The sequence below is a fragment of the Chiloscyllium plagiosum genome, unplaced genomic scaffold (genome assembly GCF_037043375.1).
Source record: "Chiloscyllium plagiosum isolate Xiang-an unplaced genomic scaffold, Cpla_swu_hap1 HiC_scaffold_20, whole genome shotgun sequence".
In the NCBI taxonomy this organism is placed as follows: Eukaryota; Metazoa; Chordata; class Chondrichthyes; order Orectolobiformes; family Hemiscylliidae; genus Chiloscyllium; species Chiloscyllium plagiosum.
This window is the reverse complement of record NW_028270158.1, coordinates 63,392,875-63,415,866: the sequence shown is the minus strand read 5'-3', so window position 1 is coordinate 63,415,866 and position 22,992 is coordinate 63,392,875.

Sequence of the window (22,992 nt, the reverse complement as noted above, 5' to 3'; positions counted from 1 at the left end):
CAGAGGGTTGTAGAGACTGGGACATTAAGTTTATTTAAGGCTGAGCTGGACAGATTTTTAATCAGCAAGGGAATCAAAGGTGATGGGCAAAAGACAGGAAGTAGTGTGGAGGTTTCTTAGATTAGCCAAAATCTCATTGACTAGTATAGCAGACTCAAAGGGCTGAACGGTCTACTTCTGCTCCTATGGCACTGTAAATGGTGACTTATAAACTTTTCACTGTACTCAAGGGAGTACTTGTGACAATAAACGTATTCACTTCAATTCAATTCAATTCAATTCAATTCAATTCAATTCAATTCAATGTATTATGTCTTATTTATCTGTATATGTAGATAACACACTTAGTTAAAGTACCAGTACAGAGGTACACCTCAGTAACATGTTAGCCTGACTCCAAAAACAATGGAGTGGTAGCATTCAAAACCAGTACGGGTTACTATTGTCTTGTAACACTGATGACAATGATTCCAACAGGGCTTGGCTCCCCACTGATGTACTCTGAGTATCAGCAGAAAGTGTGGTCAAACTTTGGGAAAGATCGTGATCCTGAGTTCTTCCAGTATAACGAAGAAGAGAACAGGAGATTTACTGGAGTCAGTAACATATCAAGTGTCCAGCTACATGGATTCGGTTAGGGTTAAACAAAAATGATTTTACCGCAATTCAGACATAGATTTGATTGTGTTATACAGCAACTTCAATGATGAATTCTGAAGGAAGGTTATTTCTGTACTCCTCTTAGAGTTTCAAATATAATGGAGTCCTGTGTTCACCATCTTGGAACAGATGAGGGAATTTTCCAAGTTCATGCTGTGTAGCCCATCGGCAGGCAGAGTCAGGAACTGAGGAATGTGTTTCATATGATTTTACAGCCCTTGATTTAAATGACTGGAAAATCAAAAACAATACACACACCCCCACGTCTTGGCTACATAGGTTCAACTCCCCTCCAGCAGTGTAGAGACAGAAGATGTCCCCCCATGGTGTCTACTGACCTTTCTGAGAAGGGAGACATTTAAACATGCCAAGACAGTCTGTTGTCATGACAACGGGCCTGTCCTGTGGAATCCCAGAGCTAACTGCGTTGTCTATCAATTTTTTTGTTTTAGACCTTTTCATCTCGGGTTCAATGTTTTACTTTAGAGAGTGCCAACCGCTTGTCAGAAAATGTTTTCTTGGCATTTCCTCACAGAAAAGGATTGACTGGTCTGTGAGACAGCTCTCCCAATTCTGGCACTAGCCCCCAGATGTTGGTGAGGAGGACCCTTTGCAGAGTCGACAGGGCTGTTTCAGATGTTGTCTTTACCTGTGCCTCGGTTGATGTCAGGTGATCCATCCGGTTTCATTTTTCCTGAGACTTGGTAGCGGTTGAAACAACCAAATGGCTTGCTAGGCTATTTCAGAGGGCAGTTTAAAAGTCAACCACATTGCTGTGGGTCTGAAGTCACATGGAGACCAGACCAGGTAAGGATGGCAGTTTCCTTCCCTAAAGAACATTAATGAACCAGATGGGTTTTTCCCAACAATCAGCAATGGTTTCATGATCATCAGTACATTCTTAATTCCAGATTTTCCTTTGTTGCATTCAAATTCCACTATCTGCTGTGGCTGGATTCAAACCGGGGTCCCCAGAAGCTTAGCTACGTTTCTGGATTAATTGTCTAGTGATAATACCACTAGGCCATCGGTTCCCCTATAACCAATTAATCCTCTTTACAATTAATTGCACTCACTATTTTTGTGTCACCTACAAACACTGATTTTACGCTTGCATTTTCTCGAGTCCATGTCAATTATGGAAGGGCAGTGGTTCCATAACTTGCATCACTGACTCCTGGAGCACACAATTGTTGCTGCCAGTTCAGTTTCAGAAACATACATGGTTAGTAGGTTTGTGGATGTCATCAAGATTGGTGATATAATGGACAAAGAGGGAGGTTATCTAACATTATCAAGTGATCTTGATCAATTGGGTCAATGGGCGAAGGAGTGGCAGAAGGAGTTTAATTTGGATAAATGTGATGTATTGCATTTTGGTAAAACAAACAAAGGCAGGACAATTAATGATAAGGCCCTGCACTGTGTTGCCAAACAGAGAGACCGAGGGGTTCAGGTGTATATTTCTTTGAAATTTGCTTCACAGGTAGAAAGGGTGGTTAAGAAGGCATTTAACATGCTTGCTTTCAGTGCTCAGACCTTTGAGTACAGAAGCAGGGGTTTCATGTCAAGGTTATACAGGACGTTGGTGAGGCGTGTTCTGGAGTACTGTGTGCAGTTCTGGTTTCCCTGTTTTACAAGGATATTATCAAACTGGAGAGGGCTCATAAAAGATTGACCAGGATGTTGCCAGGAATGGAGGGTATAAGACATAAAAATAGGCTGGAGCGTAGGAGGTTGAGGGGTGACTTTAAAGAGGTTTATAAAATCAAGAGGGGCACAGATAAGATGAACAGCAAAGATCATTTCCCTAAGATAGTGTTCAAAACTAAAGGGCATATTTTTAAGGTTGGAGGAGAAAGATTTGAAAAGGACATGAGGGGCAATTTTTTTTACAGGAAGTGGTTTATATGTGGAATTAACTTCTAGAAGAAATGGTGAATGCAGGTATAGAGTAGTTACAACCTTAAAAAGATATTTGGATAAGTGAATGAATAGGAAAGATCTGGAAGGATATGGGCCAAGTTTGGGAACATGTATGGCATGGGAGAAAGTGAGGACTGCAGATGCTGGAAAGTCAGAGTTGAAAAGTATGGCACTGGAAAAACACAGCAGGTCAGGCAGCATCCGAGGAGCAGGAAAGTCAATGTTTCGGGCATAAGCTCTTCATCAGGAATTTGTGGGGCAGCTTTTCAGGGAACATCTCCAGGACACACACATCCAACAACCCCACTGCCCTCTGGTTGACCACTTCAACTCCCCCCCCCGCCCCTACTCCACCAAGGACATGCAGTGCCTGGGCCTCCTTTACCGCCAAATCTAAGCCACCCGCTAACTGGAGGCAGAACGCCTCATCTTCCGCCTTGGACGCTTTCAATCACATGGCATCAATGTCGACTTCACTAGTTTCCAAATCTCCCCTCCCCCACTTCATCCCAGATCCAACCCTCCAGCTTGGCACCGCTCTCTAGAAGTTTCCAACCTGTCCATCTTTCTTCCCACATATCGCTCCACCCTCCCCACTGACCTATCACAATCACCCCCCCCGTCCTGAATCCACCTATTGCCTTCCCACCATCTTCCATCCAGCCCCACCCACACCCCCATTAATCTCTCAACCCCTTCACGTACCCCCCCCCCCCCCCCCCATCTCAGCTTCAGACTAAACACTTCATAGTCTTCTGGATTTAACATTGACTTCAACACTTTCCAATTGTGAACTTCTTCTTCCCTTTCTTTTAGCTTGTTTTCATGACCTGTCTTCCCTCCCCCCACCCCAGGGTCTGTCCTTTCAAGTCTGGCGACACTCCATTATTCTGCCATTCTCACATTCCGATCACTTAATCTGAACCAATCAGCATCCTCCGCCATTTCTGCCATCTCCAGTTAGACTCCACACCAGGGATATACTTTCCTCCCCACCCCATCTGCGTTTCGGAGAGACCATTCGCTCCGCGACTTCCTCCTTAGGTTCACGCCTCCCACCAACCCATCCTCCAATCCCGGCACCTTCCCTTGTTACCACAAGAAGTGTAAAACCTGCACTCACACCTCACCTCCAATCAAGACCCCAAAGGATCCTTCCACATCTGGCAGAGATTTACCTGCACTTCCAAACACCTCATCTATTATGTCCATTGCCCTTGATGTGGTCTTCTCTACATTGAGGAGACAGAACGTCAACTTGCAGAACATTTCAGAAAACATCTCCGGGACACACGCACTATACAACACCACCGTCATGCAGCTGAACACTTCAACTCCCCCTCCCACTCCGCCAAGGACAAGCAAGTCCTGGGCCTCCACCACCAAATTCTATCCACCTGACACCTGGAGGAAGAATGCCTAATCTCCTGCCCTGGGAGATTCCAACCACACAGCGTCAATGTGGATTTTATCCATTTCCTCGTAATCCCTCCCCCCATCTTAATCCAGATCCAACCCTCCAACTCGACAGCGGCCTCTTGAACTGTCCTACTTGTCCATCTTCCTTCCCACCTATCCGCTCCACCCTCCTCTCCAACCTCTCACCTTCAACCCCACCTTCATCTACCTATGACATTCTTAGCTACCTGCCCCCCACTCTCAGCCCCACTCCCCTTCCATTTATCTCTTAACCACCCTTGGGCCCATCTCCAACATTCCTGACGAAGAGCTTAAGCTCGAAAGCTCGACTCTCCTGTTCCTCGGATGCTGCCTGACCGGCTGTGCTTTTCCAGCACCACACTTTTCGACTCTGATCTCCAGCATCTGCAGTCCTCACTTTCTCCTGTCAACATCTTTTCTCCAGCAACATCCTATACCACACACCCCGGCGATCGCATAAATGCTGCCCCCTCCACACTTCACTTCAGCTCTGATGAAGAGTCATCTTGACTCAAAATGTTAGCTTGTTCTCTCTCCATGGATGCTGCCTGACCCACTGTGATCTCCAATATTCGTTGCTTTCATATAGATTCCCAAATCTGCAGTAAGTTGCTCCTTTACTTGTTTGATCCTGCTGTTAAGAACTGGGCCCAGTAGGTGCAAAGAATGTGTTACGTTTTCCAGGCAAATGACACTGGGGCAGATGAATAATTCTTCTGACAGCTTGTGGACCCACACCTTTCTCGGTTATCAGGAGCCGAACCTTTCTGAGCCACCAGATACTAACACCTTTAAAGAGTTGAAGGGCTTAGTTAAGGAATATTATGAACCCAAGCCTCCTCTAATTCTGAGATGCTATCAGTTTTACTCGGCACTTCAAGAACCAGGGGAATCCGTATTGGGATTTTTGGTTAGGTTAAGACAACTGGCAGAGGTTGGTTAAACCCTTAATGAGATACTGAGAGATCGGTTAGTATGTGGGATTAATGATAACCGTGCAAAAGTGCCTACCAGCTGAAGCCCAGCTAGACTTAAAACAGCCACTACAACTCATCGAGTCATGGAGTCATAGAGGCTGACAGCATGGAAAGAGTTGAAGGATTAGCCCAACCTGCCCAAACCGTCTGGTGTTCACAATTAAAATCATCCCATTTGCCTGCAATTGGTCCGTAACCCTCCATACCTATCCCATCAATATTTCTTAAATGACAAAATTGTACTCGCCTCCACCATTACATCTGACAGCCCGTTCCCAATACATCACCACCCTCTGTGTGAAAACGTTGCCCCTCTGGACTCTTTTGTATCTCTCTCCTCTCACTTTAAACCTATGCCCTCCTGTTTTAGATTCCCCTACTGTGGAGAAAAGCTGTTGGCTATCTACCTCATCTATTCCTCTCATGATTTTATAGACCTCTATAATGTCACCCCTCAGTCTCCTACGCTTTTCTTCAGGATCCAGATGGCAGGCCTCTCCCGTGCGGAGGGGTAGTCGTTGGTGGCATAGCAACAGTTCCAACATCTTCAGGTCACTTATCCCCTGTCTGCACACTCTCTTTATCCCCCAGTCTGGACAGTCTCTGTACCCTGTATCTATACACTCTCTATACCCCCAGTCTGCACACTCTCTGTACCCCCTGTCTGCACACTCTCTTTATCCCCCAGTCTGCACACTCTCTTCATTCCTGCCTGCACACTCTCTTTATCCCTGCCTGCACACTCTCTGTACCCCCTGTCGGCACACTCTCTTTATCCCCTGTCTGCACACTCTCTCTACCCCCAGCCGGCACACTCTCTGTACCCCTGCCTGAACACTTCCTTTTCCACCTGTCTGCACACTCTCTGTACCCCCTGTCTGCACACTCTCGTTTTCCCCCAGTCTGCACATTCTCTGTACCGCCTGTCTGTACACTCTCTTTATCCCCTGTCTGCACACTCTCTGTATCCCCTGTATGCACACTCTCTTTGACTCCTGCCTGCACACTCTCTGTACCCCCTGTCTGCATACTCTCTTTATCGCCCGGGCTGCACACTCTCTTTACCCCTGTCTGCACACTCTCTTTATCCCTGTCTGCACACTCTCTTTATCCCTGTTTGATCACTCTTTTTATCCTCTGTCTGCACAATCTCTGTATCCACTGTCTGCACACTCTCTTTATCCCTGTCTACACACTCTCTTTATTCCCTTGTGGGCACACTCTCTGTACCCCCTGTTTGCACACTCTCTGTACCCCCTGTCTGCACATTCTCTTTATCCCCTGTCTGCACACTCTCTGTACCCCCGTCTGCACACTCTCTTTATCCCAGTCTGCACACTCTCTTTATTCCTGTCTACACACTCTCTTTATCCCTGTCTGCACACTCTCTGTACCCCCTGTCTGCACGCTCACTGTACCCCGTCTGCACACTCTCTTTGTCCCTGTCTGCACACTGTCTTTATCCCCCTGTATGCACACTCTCTTTATTCCTGTCTACGCACTCTTTATCCCTGTCTGCACACTCTCTTTATCCCAACCTGCACACTCTCTTTATCCCCCTGTCTGCACACTCTCTTCATTCCTGTCTGCACACTCTCTTTATCCCTGCCTGTACACTCTCTGTACCCCCTGTCTGCACACTCTCAGTACCCCTGTCTGAACATTTCCTTTTCCACCTGTCTGCACACTCTCTGTATCCTCAGCCTGCGCACTCTCTGTACGTCTGCCTGAACACTTCCTTTTCCACTTGTCTGCACACTCTGTGTACCCCCTGTCTGCACACTCTGTGTACCCCCTGTCTGCACACTCTCAGTACCCCTGTCTGAACACTTCCTTTTCCACCTGTGTGCACACCCTCTGTACCCCCTGTCTGCACACTCTCTTTATCCCAGTCTGCACATTCTCTGTACCCCCTGTCTGCACACTCTCTTCATCCCCCACTCTGCACACTCTCTGTACCCCCTATCTGCACACTCCCTTTATCCCCCAGTCTGCACACTCTCTGTACCCCCTGTATGCACACTCTCTTTATCCCTGTCTGCACACTCTCTTTATCCCCTGTCTGCGCACTCTCTTTGACTCCTGTCTGCACACTCTCTTTATCCCTGTCTGCACACTTTCTTTATCCCTGCCTGTACACTCTCTGTACCCTCTGTCTGCACACTCTCTGTACCCCCTGTCTGCACGCTCTCTTTATCCCCTGTCTGCACACTCTCTCTACCCCCAGCCTGCACACTCTCTGTACGTCTGCCTGAACACTTCCTTTTCCACTTGTCTGCACACTCTGTGTACCCCTGTCTGCACACTCTCTGTACCCCCTGTCTGCGCACTCTCAGTACCCCTGTCTGAACATTTCCTTTTCCACCTGTCTGCACACTCTCTGTACCCCCAGCCAGCACACTCTCTGTACGTCTGCCTGAACACTTCCTTTTCCACTTGTCTGCACACTCTGTGTACCCCCTGTCTGCACACTCTGTGTACCCCCTGTCTGCACACTCTCAGTACCCCTATCTGAACACTTCCTTTTCCACCTGTCTGCACACTTTCTGTACCCCCTGTCTGCATACTCTCTTTATCCCCAGTCTGCACATTCTCTGTACCCTCTGTCTGCACACTCTCTGTACCCCCTATCTGCACACTCTCTTTATCCCCCAGTCTGCACACTCTCTTTATCCCTGTCTGCACACTCTCTTTATCCCCTGTCTGCGCACTCTCTTTGACTCCTGTCTGCACACTATCTTTATCCCTGTCTGCACACTCTCTTTGACTCCTGTCTGCACACTCTCTTTATCCCTGTCTGCACACTTTCTTTATCCCCGTCTGCACACTCTCTTTATCCCCCGTCTGCACACTCTCTTTATTCCTGTCTGCATACTCTCTTTATCCCCTGTATGCACACTCTCTTTATCCCCTGACTGCACACTCTCGTTATCCCCCGGGCTGCACACTATCTATACCCTGTCTGCACACTCTCTTTATCCCTGTCTGCACACTCTCTTTATCCCTGTCTGCACACTCTCTCTACCCCTGTCTGCACACTTTCTTTATTCCTGTCTGCACACTCTCTGTACCCCCTGTCTGCACACTCTAAATATCCCCTGTCTGCACACTCTCTGTACCCCCTGTCTGCACACTCTCTGTACCCCTGTCTGCACACTCTCTGTATCCCTGTCTGCACACTCTAAATATCCCCTGTCTGCACACTCTCTGTACCCCCTGTCTGCACACTCTCTGTACCCCTGTCTGCACACTCTAAATATCCCCTGTCTGAACACTCTCTGTACCCCCTGTCTGTACACTCTCTTTATCCCCTGTCTGCACACTTTCTTTATTCCTGTCTGCACACTGTCTATACCCCCTATTTGCACACTACCTTTATTCCTGTCTGCACACTCGCTGCTGCTATAGAAATAGGTTACATTTTTAATTAACTTATTTAACTTGTAATTTCCAGTGTTGTAGAAGTGCCACAGTTGTACACGATTTGGCATGTGTGACTGGCAAAAGACAAAGTGGTGAGATTAAACCATATGGTACATTCTGACGTCACCTTGTGCAAATGTAACCTACCCTCATCCCCAGACCCTACCCTCCACTACCTCTGAGGTGGGCAGCACAGTGGCTGTGTGGTTAGCACTGATGCCTCACAGCATCAGGGACCTAGGTTCAATTCCAGCATCGAGCAACTGTCTGTGTAGAGTTTGCACATTGCGTGAGTTTCCTTCGGATGCTCCAGTTTCCTCCCGAAGTCCAAAGATGTGCAGGTTAGGTGGATTGTTCCTGCTAAGTTGCCCAGTGATATGCAGGCTAGGTGGATTAGTCATGGGAAATGTGGGGTTACAGGGATTAAGTATGTCTGGGTAGGATGCTCTTCGAAGGTTCGGTGAGAACTCGGTGTGCCGAATGGCCTCTTCCACACTATGACTAGCCTGAACCCTCTAAATTACTAATCCAGTATCCTTACCATTACCCACCATCTATCCTCTGTCTGGACATAGCGTTCTCTGATCTTCAACACACATTGAAATTAGATACCGATTCCCACCTTGGGTGACTGTCTGTGTGGAGTTTGCACATTCTCCCCATGTCTGCGTGGATTTCCTCCCACAATCCAAAGATGTCAGGTTAGGTGAATTGGCCATGCTAAATTACCAATAGTGTTAGATGCATTAGTCAGGGGTAAATACAGGTCAGGGGAATGGGTCTGGGTGGGTTACTCTTTGGAGGGTTGGTGTGGACTTATTGGGCCAAATGGCCTGTTTCCATACTGTAGGGAATCTAATCTAATCAATAGAGTCTCAACAATTCAGCTTCCTTCTTGAAAATCCCGTTTATGGTGGGACGTAAACTAACTAAGACACATGCCATTAGAAATGGCCCCATTCAATTCCTTTGAGGAAATATTGCACTTCAAAGGAAGGCAGGAGACTTTTCAGAGGGGGATTGGAAACTGCTAAAGGTGAAGTGGTTTTAAGGGGAAACTTAAAAACCACGCCGCAAGTTTTTAAGAAAGCAAAGGACGAGGGAAAATGATGTACAGATAGTCGAAAAGAACGGAAGATCAAGTGGATGACAGCGGTAAACGGGTCTGAATGATTAAGGTGCATCGGTGAGACCATTTCTGTGGTGGGAGCAGTTATTTTGATTCATGCTGAGGTTCAACAAAAAGTCTTCAACTCATCTAAAACATATTAACATATCAAACAGGCTTGCTCAAACAAACATCCAACAGCAGCAGATAAACAGCAGGCTGCTTGATGCTTAAAAGACTTTGCAGAACAATGTAGAGAGGGGGCTGCTAGGTCTAAATCACGAGGAATTGTGTGTTTCTGTGTTTTACAGAAAGTTTTGCCGAGTCAGCTAAATACAGAATATCATCTTGGGCAATGGATAAAGTCAGGTTCGCCCTTGCGGAACTGATTCTTGTTCCCTGAAGCATATTGGGAAACGGGAAACTAATTCTTTGATAGTGCATCTTTTCCATCGGAATAGCTAGAGCAGGCAACTGCAGCTGAATGGATTCAAACCAGTGTTGTGTTAACCAGGCCCCAAACAGTGACCCTCACCACATTGACTCAATGTGACTTTAATGAAGCACAATTTATTGGCTACAGCTGTGACACATACCATCAGCCTGACGCCACTCTGCATTCCAATTTTCCAAGAAGTTTGCCCCAACAGCTGGCCAGCTGCTGGCAGAGTGCGTCTTTTGTTCCACACATCCCGTCCTGTGTTACCCCTGAAATTACTCCAAACTTCTCTGACCCCGGAAGCTTCATGCTCAAAACAAATCCTATGAAAAGAAACAAAAGCTCAGGGAGTGACAATTAAACAACGCGGTGGAACAAAAACACAAAACAGATGGTGATATTTATCATCGACGGGGTGCCCTCTGTGAGCTGGATTTTCCCTCATATGCCAATGCCCAGGCTAAGGAAAAATCGGGAACAGGCCAGGCTACAATTTTGGGAGAAGACAGAGAAACGAACAGTCCAGTTGTGAACTCCTGAAAAAAATGTCAGTGGAATAACATAATGGATCACTTCCCATCACCATACTGACATATGGTGGGGGTTTCTTTTATCTTCGTCGCTCCAGTGAAAAGGGGGAGGTGATGGCCTACTGGTACTGTCATTAGACTATTAACCCTGGGGATGTGCTGGGGACCTGGGATCCTGCAATGGCAGATGGTGGAATTTGAATTCGATAAAAATCAGGAATGAAGAGTCTGAGGATGACCATGAAACCATTGTCAGTTTTTTTCAGATTAGAGATTGCAGTGTGGAAACAGGCCCTTCGGCCCAACAAGTCCACACTGATCCTCCAAAGAGTAACGCATCCACACCCATTCCACTATCCTATATTTACCCCTGACTAACACTATGGGCAATTTAACATGGCCAATTCACCTAACCTAAACATCTTTGGATTGTGGGAGGAAACCCAAGCAGACACAGGGAGAATATACAAACACCACACAGACAGCCGCCCAAGGCGGAAATCGAACCTAGGTCCCTGGCGCTGTGAAGCAGCAGTGCTACCCACTGAGCCACTGTGCTGCCCTTATGGAGGAAAATTCCACCTGGTTCACTAGTGTCTTTTAGGGAAAGCAACTGGCATCCTTACCTGGTCTGGCCTTCATGTGACTCTAGACCCATAGCAACGTGATCGACTCTTAACTACCTTCATGGCAATTAGGGAATGGGCAATAAATGCTGACCTGGCAAGCGATGCCCACATTGTGAATGAATGAAAAAATACCCTGGCTGTTGGAGAGATGAAAATCAAATGCCTTCTCCCAGACAATCTGTCCAACAAGACAAAGGGGCATGGCCTCCCTTCATCTCTTTAATGCCTTAATATTAGTGGCCACGGCTTGCGAACATAATCCAATGCAGCATCAAACTCATGATTCCTCTCTAACTCTGTGAGTTTTGTAAATATTTCATCCTTTCCCTTTTCACGATTGGGAACATAGGAACAGCACAAGGCCATACAGCCCTTTTGAGCCTGTACTTCGTGACTGATCATCGAGCGCATCATCACTTCCCTACACCATCACCATGTGCCTTGACATTATCAGCCCGCAATGTTTTGTCAATTTCTCTCTTCAACTTGGTCAATGCTTGAGTTTCCAAACCATCTGGTGTTAGAGAATTGAGAGAGTCACCACCCTCCTCATTTCAGTTCTTCTCATCCGTCCCATCTCAGTCTTAAATGACCTAGTCCTGATCCTGAGATTATGTCTGCTGAGTTTAGATGTGCCAACCTCAGTGGTAGGGAAACTATTGGAGAAAAGTCCGAAGGAGTGACCTAATACTCACTTGGAATTAATTCAAGTTGGAGTCATAGAGTCATAAAGCTTTACAGCACAGAAACAGACCCTTCCATCCAACTCGTCCATGCCAACCAGATATCCCAACCTAATCAATCCAATTTCCCAACACATGGTCAATATCCCTCTAAACCCTTTCTATTCATATACCCATCCAGATGCCTTTTCAATGTTGTAATTGTGCCACTTTCTGTCACTTCCCCAAGCAGCTCAATCCATACACACACCACCCTCTGCATGAATAAGAAGCCCCTTAGATCCCTTTCATATCTTTCCCCTTGCACCCTAAACCTATGCCCTCTAGTTCTGGACTCCCCCACCCCAGGGAAAACACTTTGTCTATTTACCCTATCCATGCCCCTCATGATTTTATAAACCTCTATAATGTCACCCCTCAGCCTCTGACACTCCAGAGAAATCCTTCCGATAGGAACACCAGAATTGCACATAATATTCCAAAAGTGGCCTAACCAATGTCCTGTACAGCTGCAACATGACCTCCCAATGTAATGCTCTGAACAATAAAGGAAAGCATACCAAACGCCACCATCACTTCCCTATCTACCTGGGACTCTACTTTCAAGGAACTATGAATCTGCACTCCAAGGTCTTTTAGTTTAGCAAACACCCCAGGACCTTACCATGAATATGTAAGTCCAGTGAAGATTTGCCTTTCGAAAATGCAGCACCTCACATTTATCTAAATTAAACTCCATCTGCCACTCCTCAGCCCATCAAAATCCTGCAGTAATCTGAGGTAACCTTGTTCGCTGTCCACTGCACCTCCAATTTTGGTGTCATCTGCAAACGTACTAACTATGTTCACATCCAAATCATTTATATAAATGATGAAAAGCAGTAGACCCAGCATCGATCCTTGTGGCACTCCACTAGTCACAGGCCTCCAGTATGAAAAACAACCTCCAACACCAGCCTCTGTCTTCTACCTTTGAGTCAGTTGTATCCAAATGACTAGTTCTCCCTGCATTCCATGAGATCTAACTTTGCTAACCAGTCTCCCATGGGGAACCTTGTCGAACACCTTCCTGAAGTCCATATAGATCACATCTACCACTCTACCCTCATCAATCCTCTTCATTACTTCTTCAAAAAACTCAATGAAGTTTGTGAGACATGATTTCCCATGCACAAAGCCATGTTGACTATCCCTAATCAGTCCTTGCCTTTCCAAACACATGTACATCCTGTCCCTCAGGATTCCCTCCAACAACTTGCCCACCACCGATGTCAGACTCACTGGTCTATAGATCCCTGACTTTTCCTTACCACCTTTCTTAAACAGTGGCACCACGTTAGCCAAGCTCCAGTCTTCCAGCACCTCACCTGTGACTATCAATGATACAAATATCTCAGCAAGGGGCCCAGCAATCACTTCTCTAGCTTCCCACAGAGTTCTCAGGTACACCTGACCAAGTCCTGGGGATTTATCCATTTTTATATGTTTTAAAAAATCCAGCACCTCTTCCTCTGTAATATGGACATTTCTCAAGGTGTTACTATTTATTTCCCCATATTCTATGTCTTTCATGTCTTTCTCCACAGTAAACACTGATGCAAAATACCTGTTTAGTATCTCCTCCATCTCCTGCGGCTCCACACAAAGGCCACCTTGCTGATCTTTGAGGGGCCCTATTCTCTCCCTAGTTACCCTTTTGTTCTTAATGTATTTGTAAAATCTCTTTTGGTTCTCCTTAACCCTATTTGCCAAAGCTATCTCATGTCCCTATTTACCCTCCTGATTCCCCTCTTAAGTTTACTCCTACTGCTTTTATATTCTTCCCAGGATTCACTCGATCTCTCCTGTCTATACCTGACATATGCTTCCTTCTTTTTCTTAACCAAAGCATCAATTTATCTCATCATCCAATATTCCCTATACCTACCAGCCTTGCCTTTCACCCAAACAGGAACACACTGTCTCTGGACTCTCATTATCTCATTTTTGAAGGGCTTCCCATTTCCAGTCGTCCCTTTACCTGTGAACGTCTGCTCCCAATTTAGAACTTTAACTTTTCAACCTAGTCTATCCTTTTCCATCGCTATTTTAAAACTAATGGATTTATGATCGCTTCCTCCATTGACACCTCAGTCACCTGCCCTGCCTTATTTCCCAAGAGTAGGTCAAGTTTTGCACCTTCTCTAGTAGGTACATCCACATACTGAATCAGAAAATTTTCTTGTACACATTTAACAAATTCCTCTCCATCTAAACTCTTAACACTGTGGCAATCCCAGTCTATATCTGGAAAGTTAAAATCCCTGGCGCCCTATTATTCTTACAGATAACTGAAATCTCCTTACAAATTTTCTTCTCAATTTCCCACTGACTACTGGGGGGGTCTATAATACAATCCCAATAAGGTGATCATCCCTTTCTTATTTCTCAGTTCCACCCAAATAACTTCCCTGGATGTATTTCCGGGAATATCCTCCCTCAGCACAGCTGTAATGCTATCGCTTATCAAAAACGCCACTCCCCCTCCTCTCTTGCCTCCATTTCTGTCCTTCCTGTAGCATTTGTATCCTGGAACATTAAGCTGCCAGTCCTGTCCAAGCCTCAGCCATATTTCTGTAATTGCTATGATATCCCAGTCCCATGTTCCTAACCATATCCTGCGTTCATATGCCTTCCCTGTTAGGCCTCTTGCATTGAAATAAATGCAGTTTAATTTATCAGCCCTACCTTGCTCTCTGCATTGTTCCTGCCTGAGTCAAAAAGTGCGGCACTGGGAAAGCACAGCCAGTCAGGCAGCATCCAAGGAGCAAGAGAGTTGATGTTTTGAGAATAAGCTCTTCATCAAGAATGTGGGGGGTGGTGGCCAAGAGGGCTGAGAGATAAATGGGAGGGGGTGGGGCTGAGGGGAAGGTAGCTGGGAGGGCGATAGGTAGATGCAGGTGAGAGGTGAGGGTGATAGGTTAGAGAGGAGGGTGGAGCAGATAGGTGGGAAGGAAGATGGACAGGTAGGGCAGTTCAAGAGGGTGGTGCCAAGTTAGAGGGTTGGATCTGGGATAAGATAGGGGGAGGGGAGATGTCCTAGCTGTCCATCTTCTTTCCCACCTATCTGCTCCACCTTCCACTCAGACCTATCATCTTCACCTTCATTCCCACCTTCATCTACCTAACATCTTCTAAGCTACCTTTCCCCAGCCCCAACCTCCTCCCATTTATCTCTCAGTCCCCTTGCCCCACCTCTCCCACCCCCCACCCCCAAAATTCCTGATGAATGGCTTATGTTCGAAACGTTGACTCTCCTGCTCCTTGGATGCTTTTCCAGCACCACATTTTTTGATTCTGATCTCCAGCATCCGCAGTCCTCACTTCCTCCTTTGTCCCTGCCTGTCCTGACTGTTTGACTCGCTCCTTTTTCTCAGATTGATCTCTTTCCTCACCATCTCCAAGGGTCCCACTCCCCCACATTGCTAGTTTAAATCCTCCCAAGCAGCTCTAGCAAATCTCCCTGCCATATATTAGTCACCTTCCAATTCAGATGCAATCTGTCCTTCTTGTATAGGTCACTCTACTCCAGGAGAGATTCCAATGATCCAAAAACGTGAAGCCTTCTCCCATACACCAGCTCCTCAGCCATGCATTCATCTGCTCTATCCTCCTATTCCTAAGATATGGAGGATGTGGTGTTGGACTGGGGTGGGCAAAGTTAAAAATCACACAACACCAGGTTATAGTCCAACAGCTTTATTTGGAACCACTAGCTTTCAGAGCACTGTTCAGAATGCAGGTTTCGTTTCATTGATATGTTAATCCCAGAACTTCTTTTAGGTCACCTTCTCGAGATAATTTAAGATTTTATAACAAAAGGTGACGTCTCAGCTCAGACAATACATTAAAGGTGTGAGGTCAGAGTCAGTCTGTAACCCAATCTTGAGTCAAACTGGTTCAATTTCCAAAGTAGGAATTTATAAAATATTACATGGATTGACTGCCTGCAATGACTGCCTGCAGATTGTACATTTCTTGAGCAAAATAGAATGTCTCTGCAAATATAATTCTGCAAATACAAATTCACCCCATAGACTTATATGTGTGTGCATGCATGAGAGAAAGAGAGAGAGTGAGTGTGTGCATGTGAGTGTGAGTGTATGTGAGACAGTGTGTATGCTTGTGTGAAAGCTTGGCAAAGTGTGTGTGTGCGTGTGATGGAGTGCAAGCCTATGTGTCTATAACTATGTGTGTGTATGTGTGCATGTCAGAGAGTATATACTGTAGTGGGGTCACCTGTCATGTGACATGAACCAAGATTCTGATTGAGGCCATCCTTATGGGTACTAAACTTGGCTATCAGCCTCTGCTTGGCCATTCTGCATTGTTGCCTTCCCCAAAGTCTGCCTTGAAGGACAGTCACCTGAAGATCTGAGGCAGAATGTCCTGGACCGCTGAAGTGCTCTCTGATTGGGAGGGAACACTCCTGCCTGATGATTGTTATGTAGTGTCCATTCATCTGTTATCATAGCATCTGTTTGGTCTCGCCAAAGTACCATGCCTCAGGGCATCCTTGCCTGCAGTGTATGAGGTAGACAACATTGTCCGAGTCACATGAGTGTCTGCTGCGTACACGGTAAGTGGTACCCCCACGGATACTGGTGGTATCCATGTCGATACTCTGACATGTCTTGCAGTGATTGCCATGACAGGATTGTATGGTGTTGTTGTCGATGTTGTCCTGAAGGCTGGGCAGTTTGCTGTGACCAATGGTCTGTTTAAGGTTTAGCAGTTGCTTAAAGGTGAGAAGTGGAGGTGTAGGGAAGGTCTTGGCGAGGTGCTCAACCTCATCGATAATGTGTTGTAAGCTGCGAAGAACATGGCATGGTTTCTCAACTCCCAGGAAATACTAGACAAGGAAAGGTATCCTATTGAGTGCATCCCATATCTGTCTCCTGAGGAGGTCATTATGGTTTCTCACTATCGCACTTCAGAATGGGTGATCGATCAGTTGAGCATCATACCTTGTTTTTAAGAGGGCATTCTTGAGCACCTTCAGGTGTCCGTCATGTTCCTCCTCATCTGAACAGATCTGTTGTATGTGTAGGGGTTGTCCTTAGGGGATGGCTGTGGAGGAAGCTAGACAAGTGATGCATTGTGAGGTGATCCTTGGTTTGTGGTGGAGTGAGGTTCTGAGATGCCCATCCTTGATGGAGATGCATGTGTCCAAGAATGATTCAGATACTAAGGAGTAGTCCATGGTGAGTTTGATGGTGGGATAAAACTCATTGATATCACTGTAGTTGTTTCAGTGACTCCTTGCCATGAGTCCAGAGGAAGAAAATGTCATTAATACATCTGCTGTACAGTGTTGGTTGGAGGTCCTCCGCTGCAAAGAAGTCTTGTTCGAACTTGAGCATGAAAATGTTGGCATATTGGGGTGCAGATTTAGTCCCCATGACTGTTCCTTGTGACTGGATGAAGAACTGGCCGTCAAAGGTGAAAACGTTGTGGTTGAGCATCTTGAAGGCCATTGTACAGGGGACCCCCCTCCAGCTTCTGTCATGACACTACAGATTTCTTACAAAAAACGCAGCACTCACACACCAGTCGAACGCAAGAACATTACTCATCAAAATGGAGGATGACGGCATCACTGCAACAGCCTCAGTACTCAACGTGAACAACTGCCAATTTCTGAACACCATCCTACAACTCACCCGCTTCATCCTCGGGCACAATATTTTCACCTTTGACAACCAGTTCCTCATCCAGACACACGGAACAGCCAAGGGGACCAAATTTGCACCCCAATATACCAACATTTTCATGCACAGATTCAAACTGGAAAGTGGAAAGCCTTTAAAAATGAGATAATAAGAGTCCAGTATGTTTATGTTAGAGTGAAGGGGTGGGCTAGTATGTGTAGGAAATGCCCGAATGACTAAAACAAAATTGACATTTTGGTTAAGAAAAAGAAGGAAGCATAAGTCAGGTATAGACAGCAGGGATTAAGTGAATCCCTAGAGGAGTATAAAGGCAGTGGCAGTATACTTAAGAAGGAAATTAGGAGGGCAAAAAGGGACATGAGATAGCTCTGGCAAGTAAGGTTAAGGACAAAGGGTGTTTACTAATACATTAAGGACAAAAGGGTAACTAGAGAGAGAATAAGGCCGTTTAAAAATCAGAGAAGCGACCTATGTGTGGAACCACGGGAGATGGGTAAGATACTAAACGAGCATTTTACATCAGTGCTTACTGTGGAGAAGGACATGGAAGCTCGAAAACTTTGGTAAATAAATAGTGATACTTTGAAAAAAATTTCCATATTACCATCAAGGAGGTGCTGGATATCTTAAAATGCATAAAGATAGATAAATCCCCAGGACCTGATCAGATGTACCCTAGAACTCTGTAGGAAACTAGGGGAAAAAAACTGCACCCCTTGCTGAGATATTTATATCATCATTGTATCATAGCCATAGTTGAGGTGCTGGAAGACTGGAGGTTGGCTAACATGGTACCACTATTTAAGAAAGGAGGGATTAAAAAGCCAAGGAACTATAGACCATTGAGCCTGATATCAAAGGTGGGCAAGTTGTTGGAGGGAATCCTGAGGGACAGAATTTACATGTTTTTGGAAAGGCAAGGTCTGATTAGGGATAGTCAATATTGCTTTGTGCGTGGGAAATTGTGTCTCACTAATTTGAGTTTTTGAAGAACTCAAAGTTTGTGCGAAGATTTGTAGCTCGGGTGCTCGTTGTTGTGGTTCTGTTCGCCGAGCTGGAAGGTTTTGTTGCAAACGTTTCGTCCCCTGGCTAGGCGACATCATCAGTGCATGGGAGCCTCCTGCGAAGCGCTTCTTTGATGTTTCCTCCGGTGTTTATAGTGGTCTGTCCCTGCCGCTTCCGGTTGTCAGTTTCAGCTGTCTGCTGTAGTGGTTGGTATATTGGGTCCAGGTCGATGTGTTTGTTGATGGAGTTTGTGGATGAATGCCATGCCTCTAGGAATTCCCTGGCTGTTCTCTGTCTGGCTTGCCCTATGATAGTAGTGTTGTCCCAGTCGAATTCATGTTGCTTGTTGTCTGCGTGTGTAGCTACTAAGGATAGCTGGTCATGTCATTTCGTGGCTAGTTGATGTTCATGTATGCGGATTGTTAGCTGTTTTCCTGTTTGTCCTATATAGTGTTTTGTGCAGTCCTTGCATGGTATTTTGTACACTACATTAGTTTTGCTCATGTTGGGTATCGGGTCCTTCGTTCTGGTGAGTTGTTGTCTGAGCGTGGCTGTTGGTTTGTGTGCCGTTATGAGTTCTAGGGGTCGCAGTAGTCTGGCTGTCAGTTCTGAGATGCTCCTGATATGTGGTAGTGTGGCTAGTCCTTTTGGTTGTGGTATGTCCTCGTTCCGTGGTCTTTCTCTTAGGCATTTGTTGATGAAGTTGCGCGGGTATCCGTTTTTGGCAAATACCTTGTATAGGTGTTCCTCTTCTTCTTTTTGCAGTTCTGGTGTACTGCAGTGTGTTGTGGCCCTTTTGAATAGTGTCCTGATGCAGCTTCGTTTGTGTGTGTTGGGGTGGTTACTTTCATAGTTTAGGACTTGGTCTGTGTGTGTGGCTTTCCTGTATACCCTTGTAGTAAATTCTCCATTCGGTGTTCTCTATACCATCACGTCGAGGAATGGGAGTTGGCTATCCTTTTCTTCTTCTCTCGTGAATCAGATTCCTGTGAGTGTGGCATTGATGATCCGGTGTGTTTTTTCTATTTCCGTGTTTTTAATGATTACAAAAGTGTCATCAACATATCTGACCCAGAGTTTGGGTTGAATTTGTGGTAGGACTGTTTGTTCTAACCTTTGCATAACTGCCTCTGCTATGAGTCCCGAGATTGGTGATCCCATGGGTGTTCTGTTGATTTGTTCGTATATCTGGTTGTTGAATGTGAAGTGTGTTGTGAGGCACAAGTCCAGTAATTTAAGTATGCCGTCTTTGTTGATAGGTTCAGCGTCCTGTTTTCTGTTCTGTATGTCAAGTAGGTTGGCTATTGCTTCTCTGGCCAGGGTTTTGTCAATCGAAGTGAACAGTGCCGTCACGTCGAATGATATCATGGTTTCTTCTTTGTCTATGTATATTTCTGATGATGTCCAAGAATTCCTGTGTTGATTGTATAGAGTGTTTGGATCCGCTGACCAGGTGTTTCAGTTTCTGTTGTAGTTCTTTGGCTAGTTTGTGTGATGGTGTCCCTGGCAGTGATACTATGGGTCTGAGTGGGATGTCTGGTTTGTGTACTTTAGGTAATCCATAGAATCTGGGGGTGTTGTTGCTTTCCGGTTTCATTCTTTGTAGGTCAGCTCTGGTTATCTGTCCGTTTTTTTGTAGATTCCTTAGTGTGTTATTTATCCTTTTGGTGAGTTGTGGTGTTCACATTCAACAACCAGATATACGAACAAATAAACGGAACACCCATGGGATCACCAATCTCGGGACTCATAGCAGAGGCAGTTATGCAAAGGTTAGAACAAACAGTCCTACCACAAATTCAACCCAAACTCTGGGTCAGATATGTTGATGACACGTTTGTAATCATTAAAAACACGGAAATAGTAAAAACACACCGGATCATCAACGCCACACTCACAGGAATCCGATTCACGAGAGAAGAAGAAAAGGATAGCCAACTCCCATTCCTAGACGTGATGGTACAGAGAACACCGAATGGAGAATTTACTACAAGGGTATACAGGAAAGCCACACACACAGACCAAGTCCTAAACTATGAAAGTAACCACCCCAACACACACAAACGAAGCTGCATCAGGACACTATTCAAAAGGGCCACAACACACTGCAGTACACCAGAACTGCAAAAAGAAGAAGAGGAACACCTATACAAGGTATTCGCCAAAAACGGATACCCGCGCAACTTCATCAACAGATGCCTAAGAGAAAGACCACGGAACGAGGACATACCACAACCAAAAGGACTAGCCACACTACCATACATCAGGAGCATCTCAGAACTGACAGCCAGACTACTGCGTCCCCTAGAACTCATAACGGCACACAAACCAACAGCCACACTCAGACAACAACTCACCAGAACGAAGGACCCGATACCCAACATGAGCAAAACTAATGTAGTGTACAAAATACCATGCAAGGACTGCACAAAACACTATATAGGACAAACAGGAAGACAGCGAACAATCCGCATACATGAACATCAACTAGCCACGAAACGACACGACCAGCTATCCTTAGTAGCCACACACGCAGACAACAAGCAACATGAATTCGACTGGGACAACACTACTATCATAGGGCAAGCCAGACAGAGAACAGCCAGGGAATTCCTAGAGGCATGGCATTCATCCACAAACTCCATCAACAAACACATCGACCTGGACCCAATATACCAACCACTACAGCGGACAGCTGAAACTGACAACCGGAAGCGGCAGGGACAGACCACTATAAACACCGGAGGAAACATCAAAGAAGCGCTTCGCAGGAGGCTCCCAAGCACTGATAATGTCGCCTAGCCAGGGGACGAAACGTTTGCAACAAAAACTTCCAGCTTTTGAAGAACTAATGATGAGAGCAGAGCAGTGTATGTGATTTGTAGGTAAGGTGTTCGACAAGGTTCTTCATGGGAGACTGGTTAGCAAAATTAGATCACGGAATAAAGGGAAAACTAACCATTTGGACACAGGCTGGCTCGAAGGTAGAAGACAGAGCGTTATTGTGGACGGTTGGATTGGAGGCCTGTGACCAGTGGTGTGCCACAAAAATCAGCATTTTTGTCATTTATATAAATGATTTGGATGTGAATATAGGGGGTATTGTGAGTAAGTTTGCAGATGACACTGAAATTGGTGGTGTAGTGGGCAGCAAAGAAGGTTACCTCAGAGTGCAATGGGATCTTGATCAGATGGGCCAATGGGCCAAGGAGGGGCAGATGGAGTTTAATTTAGATAAATGAGAGATGTTGCATTTTGATAAGGTGAATCAGGGCTGGACTTAATGTTAGGGTCCTGGGGAGTATTGCTAAACAGAGAACTTGGAGTGCAGGTTCATAGCTCCTTGAAAGTTGAGTCACAGGTGGTCAGGATAGAGAAGAAAGTGTTTGGTATGGTTTCCTTTAGTGGTCAGAACACTGAGTACAGGAGTTGGGACGTCATGTTGCAGCTGTACAGGACATTGGTTAGGCCACTTTCAGAATACTGTATTCAATTCTGGTCTCCCTGCTATGGAGGATGTTGTGAAACTTGAAAGTGTTCAGAAAAGATTTACAAAGATGTGCCCAGGGTTGGAGGGTTTGAGTTACAGGGAGAAGCTGGGGTTGTTTTCCCTGGCGTGTTGGAGGCTGAGGGGTGACCGTATAGATGTTTATAAAGTCATGAGGGGCATGGATAGGGTAAATAGCCAAGGCCTTTTCCCTGGGGTGGACAAGCCCAAAACTAGAGGACATAGTTTTAAGGTGAGAGGGTAATGATTTAAAAGGGATCTAAGGGGCAACTTTTTCATGTTTATAAAATCATGAGGGGCATGGTGTGAGGGGTGTGAAGGCCTTTTCCCTGGGGTGGAGAAGCCCAAAACTAGAGAACATAGGTTGAAGGTGAGAGGGGAATGATATAAAAGGGACCTAATTTAGAATCTGTTTCCATGCTGTACTTTCATGTTTCCTGTAACTCTATGACTAAATGAGCTTGGGGGGTAAGTTATTTTACATTTTCTTTTCACCTACCGCAGAAACCAACTTTATTATTTGAAAGCAAAGCTGTCAGCTAACACAGACAACATTCTCACCTCAGGTCTCTTCCTTGGAGTGTAGCTTCATAGCTCCTTGAAAGTTGAGTTGCAGGTAGGTAGGATACTGAAGAAGGTATTTGGTATGCTTTCCTTTATTGGTCAGAGCATCGAATATACAAGTTAGGAGGTCATGTTGCAGCTGTACAGGACATTGGTTAGGCCACTTTTGGAATATTGTGTGTAATTCTGGTCTCCCTCCTATTGGAAGGATATTGTGAAGCTTGAAAAGTTCAGAAAAGATTTACAAGGATGTTGCCAGGGTTGGAGGATTTGAGCTATAGGGAGAGGCTGAACAGTCTGGGGCTATTTTCCCTGAAGCGTCAGAGGCTGAGGGGTGACCTTATAGAGATTTATAAAATCATGAAGGGCACAGATAGGATAAATAGACA